Source organism: Notamacropus eugenii, chromosome 1 (genome assembly GCF_028372415.1).
Source record: "Notamacropus eugenii isolate mMacEug1 chromosome 1, mMacEug1.pri_v2, whole genome shotgun sequence".
In the NCBI taxonomy this organism is placed as follows: domain Eukaryota; kingdom Metazoa; phylum Chordata; class Mammalia; order Diprotodontia; family Macropodidae; genus Notamacropus; species Notamacropus eugenii.
In genome coordinates this window covers 653,430,036-653,437,362 of record NC_092872.1, presented here as the reverse complement: position 1 = coordinate 653,437,362, position 7,327 = coordinate 653,430,036, and the positions used below count along the sequence as shown (strand labels likewise).

General features: G+C 40.4%; 1 pseudogene; it reads right to left on the bottom strand.

Moving 5' to 3' along the window:
- Positions 1 to 1,286: 1,286 nt before the first annotated feature.
- Positions 1,287 to 2,665, bottom strand: LOC140528118 (alpha-soluble NSF attachment protein pseudogene; annotated as a pseudogene).
- Between the last annotated feature and the right edge of the window lie 4,662 nt (positions 2,666 to 7,327).

Here is a 7,327-nt window from a genome sequence, read left to right as displayed (position 1 = left end):
TGTGATCCATGTGACCATGGTCCCCAGGTTCAGCATAATGAGAATCTCTCCCTGTTGGGTACAGATGCACTAAGACAGCAATAAGGTCCTAGTGCATTGGTCCCAGGGTAGGATGGTATCAGTGAGACTTGAGAATTGGAATGGGGAATGCTTCTTCTCCATAGTGCACTGAAATGAAAAATTGTGCTTCTCCATAGAAATCTTCCATGTTGCATGTACTCCTGACACTCCTACAGATCCTTGCCAACCAGAGAGACAGCATGATCCCCAGAAATTAGTATCCTGAAAAGGAAGTATACTCAGTGTCCACGTAGTTATGCTATGTTTCTGCCCCTAATTAGTCAGGTTTCTCATGCTCCTGCCCAACAGCTTCCTTACTTTGATCTTAGAATCACATTTTTGCAAAATACCTAATGCTTAGATAGTGATCTTTCTAGTTTTGAATGTATGCCAACAGAAGAAAAAGAACTATGCCAAATTTGAGTGTCAGCTGTCAAAAAAAAAATTTTCCCCAGGATATATAGGCTCTATTTTCCATAATGTTCAGCTTCTAGTTAATGTAAATCCTATAAAATGTCAATGAATTTCATTTGATTGGAGGAGAGATCAATCTGAGTTCAGAAGACAAACACAATCATAGTGATGTCCCTGAATATATAGACAGCAGCACAGAAAGTGACCTGAAGGACCTTTCCATCTAATCAGATTTTCTCATAAAGCAGATAATAAGAGTTGCTTCCTCAAACAAATTACTGTTCTTCATTAAGGGGCATTTACTTCCTGTGCAGGCCTTGACTCATTTTTCTCGTTAACTCTTACTTACTGTAGGGTTTGGGTTTTTGTTTTTTACCTTTCCTTCTGGGGTTCTATTGAAATTAGCCTGTCTGTTCAGTGTCACTAATTAGAATACAATTATGAGAAGCATAAGAAAAAAATGAAGGAGGGAGAGCACCTCCATAGCTGAGTTCCTAAGCGGTAGTATTGTTTCCATGCCAACAAATAGCAAGTGACAGGTAGGATCAGCACTAGTTTTCAAGGGAAAGTACTATTAATTTTACTTCTTCTTTCCTCTGGGGATAGGGAAGTTTGGGGAGGGAGCAGAACATAGGAGATTACTTAACACACACACACACACACACACACACACACACACACACACACACACACACACACACACACACACACACACACACACACCCAAAGAAAGAAATACAACAGCAACAAAAATTCCGTTTCCAATGTACCTTTCTTTTTTCTTTTTTTTTTTTCAATGTAAAAGTGTTTATTTTTGCTCTCCAGTCATCCTCCTCTCTGACCCACTCCAGAAACATGCACAGGAACCTTCTGAGCCCCCTCCCTCATGCAGAGAGAGGAGGGCACGGAAAGGGGAGAGGAGAAGCATCCTGGGCCAAAGGGCCAAACCTGAGAGGTGGGGGGATCTGGCGGAAAGGGAGGCAGAGCCTGAGCAGAGGGGCCCTCTGAGGGTAGGGGGTTGGGGGAGGAGGCCAAAGGAAAGCAGAGAATCCCCCTGCCTTCCGTGGTGAGAGGGCAGGCCAGGGCATGGGTTAGGCTAAAGTCCTGGTTCTGTGCAGCTGTGCTGGGGCATGGAGGGGGCAAGGTTCACTGCAGGACTCCCTCCCAACCTCTGTATAGAGTTCAATCCCCTGGGTACAGGCCTCCAGGAGAGGTCTCCCCTACACCTCCCTCTTCCCCACCCATCTTACAATCTGTTTGCCCTGAAAGGGGGAGGTCAGGGGGTGTATAGCTATGGAAGTCAAAAGCCCACTGGGGCTAGGAGCTAGCAAAGGTCCTCCTTGGCCCCCTGGATGGTCTTCTTGATGCACAGGAGCATGGTGGTGAGCCACTGGTCCGGCCTCGAGATGGAATCGTTTTCCTTTACCAACTCGGTGTAGCCATCCACAGTCTATTCTTCATTGGCATCCAGAAGTTTTTTGACTAGCTTGCATTCAGAATCAGAAAAAGCTGGAAACATCTCCTTGTATGGACTACCAGCTTGGCATTCAGCAGCATGTTCATGTATAAGAGACACAGAGCAACCTTGAAATAGTCCTTTGCACTGTACTTTAGCAGGGGACTGTCCTTGGCATTCGTCTCCACCTGCTCAAAGATCTCTATGGCCCTCTGGTAGGACTCCCACTGAGCCGCCTAGCCAGCCACCTTCAGCAGACACTTGTTGGCAGAGCTGTTGGATGCTTCCCCTTGTAACAGTCTGCAGGCTGCCCATACGTCCTTCTCAATGTCCACCAGCTCAGTGTGGTAGATCTCAGCCACGGAGATGTGGTGTTTGGCTGCGATGGTGAATGGCCCATGTCCGTGTGGCTCTCAGTTGTTCTCATCAGTTACTAGCCTCTTGGGGGTCCCCTCTCTGGAAGGCGTTCCTTGCATCCACAGAACTGGTGCCTGCATGGTGCTTGCTCTGCAGCTGCAGGGGCACCTGGGCCACCCAGCAGAACACATTCCCAGCCACGCTCCAGCTCTTGGCCAGCTTGAACACATCTGCGGCTCTTGAGTGGATTTCACAAGCCTCCTCGATTTTGGAAGAGCCTCCAAAGAGGCCGGAGAAGAAGGACTGTGAGTTCTTGACCTTGTGCTGGGCCTGGGCCAGCAGCGCCAGCGCCTCTTCCTCCTTGCCCAACTTGTCCATGACAGGGAAGTGGCTGTGGTCTCCCAGGCAGCCCAGCCTTGGCAGACAAGGCAGGGCAGAGCCAGGAAACCACAACAGAAGAGGGCTCCCCTGTACCTTTCAAAGAGCCTTGGGGGGGTGGGGGGAGGGGGAGGGATGCAACTAAGATGGCATTATGACAGTAATTCTAATACTTTTTCTACTGCCCCATTCAAGGGGTATTTGAATATATTCAGAAGTTGTACATTATCATTCAATCCAAACCAAACCAATCCAGCAAATATTGATTAAATGATTACTATGTCTTAGACTCTGGGGATACAAAAACAAAATGAAAGAGAGCTCCTTTCCTCAAGGAACTTGTATTCTACTGAATGGTGCCATGAAGAGGGGTAGATATCGAAAATTAGTCCTCATACTGATAGGCTATCTTTTTAATTAAAACACATAATTCCAGAGGAATCCATCAACAAAAAAGAGGGAGGAGGTGGAGAAACATTTTCTGTAAATGAAAGACAATCCTTGCAAATAAGGAAAAAAAAGGATAATAAAATAACTTGGAGCATGAGTACTCACTGAAGGGTGAGGGTGAGCAGCAAGTCAGAAACCATTATGAGACACAAAAAGGATGTGTATTTCCTGGGGGAGAGCTGAGGAATATCCCAGATAGGAGTAGAAGTATGCACAAAAGAGGAAATGAGCACAGTTCCTCAGAGAGCCCTACACCAGGAATGGTTCATCCAGATCCCAGGATCACAGACCTAAAGCTAGAGAAGGGAATTAAAGATATCATCTAGTCCAAACCCCTCCTTTTACAGAAGAGGCCCATGGAGACTGAGAAACTTGTCCAAGATCACAAAGATAGCAAATATCAGAGAGAAGATTGCCATTTTGACATCTCTCAACTTAACACCTATTTGTCTTAATATCAAGACAAAGAAAAAAAATACATTTGGGTTCCTGCTGTGTTCATTTGGGAACAGGAACTTTCCCTGAAGTCTACTTTATTTTTCAGGTACACACACATCCATCTAAAAAAGAGGACAGATAAGCAGCTATTGAAAGGTCATGACTATTCTGTGTTTCACTATTTCTGAATTACAACAAAATGAAAGATGAGCAGCTTGCTGGCAAATGGATATATAATAGCATTATGGAAAGTTAATTTTCAATTTAATTAAAGGCATAATGTCAATTTAAACCAGCATGGAGTCTAAGCAAAATGGCAGATGATTTAATTCCATCAAACTTCCCAGATCCTCCCATGTAATGGAATGATTTATATTGAGAAAACACTTTTGAAAAAAGAAAGAAAAAAATGAGAGGATGCTTATGGAACACTGGAACAAAGTCATTTTTAATGCACCATAGAACACTAGATGATCTTTATAATACTGATTTCAAGAACATTCTCTTCTTCATGTTAATGAAAAAAAATTAATGAAAACACTGGCCCAATCAGTAGAACTGGGTCTTAGCTCCAACACTATTTATATCACAGAAACAAGCATTTGTTCAATTGTACCTAATAATAGAAAATTCATTTCATCTCTCTTAAATTCAATTTCCTTTCCTATAATACTACCACTACTAGATATAATTTTATTAATGTTTTTAATCATTATCATCACCATCCCAAAGTTCAACCTATTATCTATGTTGTAAAGGAGGAGGTGGTATGAGGCAAGAGCAAAGATAATAAAAGCCATTCAAGGATGTACACAGTGAGGGCCTTGGGATCTCTGAGAATGATGTAGTAGTTGGGGAGGGCAAGCCGAAAGCATAACACAGGTCAAGAAGCATATTTGAACTCTAATGATAGCAGTGATTGAGTAAGCATCCCAACAAATGTGATGAAATGCTCTTATGAATCTCCAAAATTGCCAGAATTGCATAAGCTTGCAGACCAGCCCTTTAGGAAACCATTGTGATGATCAGCTTGACAGCAAGTATGGTGGAACAAGAGGGATTTCTTCCTTTGTTGGCACACAAGAAATCAAGTTACATCAGAACACTATTTTGGCGAAGCCTGCCATGCTCCAAACCTTTATTCCCTGGCAGGCAAGGGATATTTAGGGTTGTTGTTTGGAGCCATCTTGTGGTTAACCTGGAACAGAGGCAGGTTGTTCCAAAGCACGATAGGGTTAGGAGGCAGTGGTGAATTGTTCTAACAGTTTATAGTAGCTTTGTAAACCTGCTAAATTTCAGCTTGTGTGGACCTAGTCAATGCAGTCTGTTTTTTTAACTAGGCCTTATCTACCATTTATATAGCCTAGAGTATTATAAGCTATAGGATGTGTATAGCAAAGATGACACACAGGCCTAAGCTGCTCTTTCATGGCAACCCCCCCTGACACTACATACACACACACAAACACACATAAATACACACTCATGCTCACACACACATACATACACACACACACCATCTATTTCATTTATGCCTGTGAGAAATGGACATCAATAGTCAACATATACATTTGTCCAAGAGATAGTATAATAATATTCTATAAAATATTCTTCCTGGTCTCCAGAAGACTTGAGCTCAGAAAAGTACTTATTTCATCATCTTTCTTCTGGCTTGTTGATTTTATATCCTTCACATAGGATACATAGTCAACAATAACCATTATTTCAACTTCAAGATAATCTTCATGTTTTAGAGTATCACCCAAGATTTCACTGACTCCTTTGAAGCATATCTTCATCTGTACTTTCAGAATTTGAAGGGGATATTATTGAGGAAAATGAAGAAATATCTTCGTAAGAAATTTACATGTTAGGGAGAAGAGTTCCTTCATCATGGGCAAGTGTTTGAGCAGCCATCTGAACATTTCTTTTAAATATTCTTGGCTCTATCTTAACAGTCTCAGTTTTAAAACTCAAATTCACCAACTGATAGATATTTTCTTGAGAAGCAAGTTCCTGGCGGTTGCTGGTCTTGGGAACTTCATCATTTAGCCACCACATCTGAGAACTATTACGATGACTAAAGTGTTTTCTCCAAGTTCATATTGCTTCTTTTGGAGGTATTCAAAGGAATATCTGTGCTTTCTACCTCTCTCAGTCATGAAACTAACAATCCAATGGACTTGAAAGAACCTGAAGAAACATAAAGAGCTACTTCATTGGAAACAGATCCCTGCTTTTTGATCACCATAATTGGAGACAACCAGCAATATTCTGCCAAGAATTTAGAGCAGAATAGGTCTTTCCACCCATTCTTTTTGCAAACAAGAAAATTTAACCAAACCCCACAAAAATTAGGAGACTTGTTAAAGATGTAGCTTCTTCAAGGGAGACTAAGAACTAGAAGCAGAGTCTGACTCTAAAGTCAAAGCTCTTCATATTATTCCATACTGCTTTTCAGGATAAGGGGGTGTTCAAACTCTTACTTTTCTCTCTTAATGCTAGTCTTATATCAAGCCCCCTAATGTCACTTCAGGTGCCTCAAAACGAAGATTGCTCTGAGTCATGTTTTCACTCTGAATCAAAAGAAGACTGATGTGTAGGAGCAGCAAATCAAATTTCTGGCCACCTATAAAAAGTAAGAGCAAATTTTAAAACTACTTTCTATAATGTATTTTCAAAATTTAAAACAAAAATAACGGTTTCCTTAATTCCTAAGGATGGGATTTGTCTGTTCTAGAACCTAAATTTCTCTCTTTTCAGAGAGGATTTAATTTGGAGAAGTCTGCTCATAACCACAGGAACATGTATATGTCACAGAATTTTAAAGAATTGAAACAAACTGAAGTCTTTTTCTTTTAAATATGTAGTGAAGGCAAGATTGACAATTTCACTCTCTAAGAAATAGTGCCTGAAAGATGTCTTTTATCACAAAAAACCAGATGGAAGGTCAACCTCACATATAAACAAATTAAGAGTCCTTGCATAGAAGGTTACAGGACAACTGTATACAGTAGCACAACATCATACGACAAAACACCAATACATTCTCTGCCATAAATTGATAGATGAGAAACTATTCTTTTGTGTAATGCTTTCCTTCTCAAGAAAGACCATTGACTAAAAGTAAAAAAAATGTTATATTTCAAAGTCAAAAGCTCACTCAAGCATCATAGCAGATTTCTCTAAAACAACACATGCCCACAAAAAAAGAAAGCTCGTTCTGTCCCTCATTTACAAAAAAAGCTAATTGCAATACAATGGAATAAAAATATACAGATTATTTTTGGATAGGGAAGAAAGGGAAACTGGTGAGGACATAAAGACTATATATATGATTTACAGTTTCTAGTCCAATAGTCTCTTTCAAGCAGAGGTTCCATTGATGGTATTTAACAAATGTGTGAAGAAAAACAGATATGTGCTATCCTGTCATAACCTGCTATATTATATATGATATCTAATATATATTTTTCTTATTATTTATTTTTTTAGTCTGAGCTTAACAATAAAAGAGGTATTTCCTAACAAAACAGAAAAGAGGATTGTAAATAAAAGTGCTAATATCTGAAATGTACTACTTGTTTTTTGTTTAAAATACAGGGTGATTCAAAAGTCAGTGCAGTTTTAAGCTATTAATATTTAAAATAAAACTAAGATAAATTCAACATGTAGTTTTCAAAGGCGTTGTGCTCGTCTGTGAGTTGTAGTTCAATTTCAGCTCTTCTGTGCTCTTTTACAAAAAGCTTTAATGACTGTCTTTTCCTTCCTCCT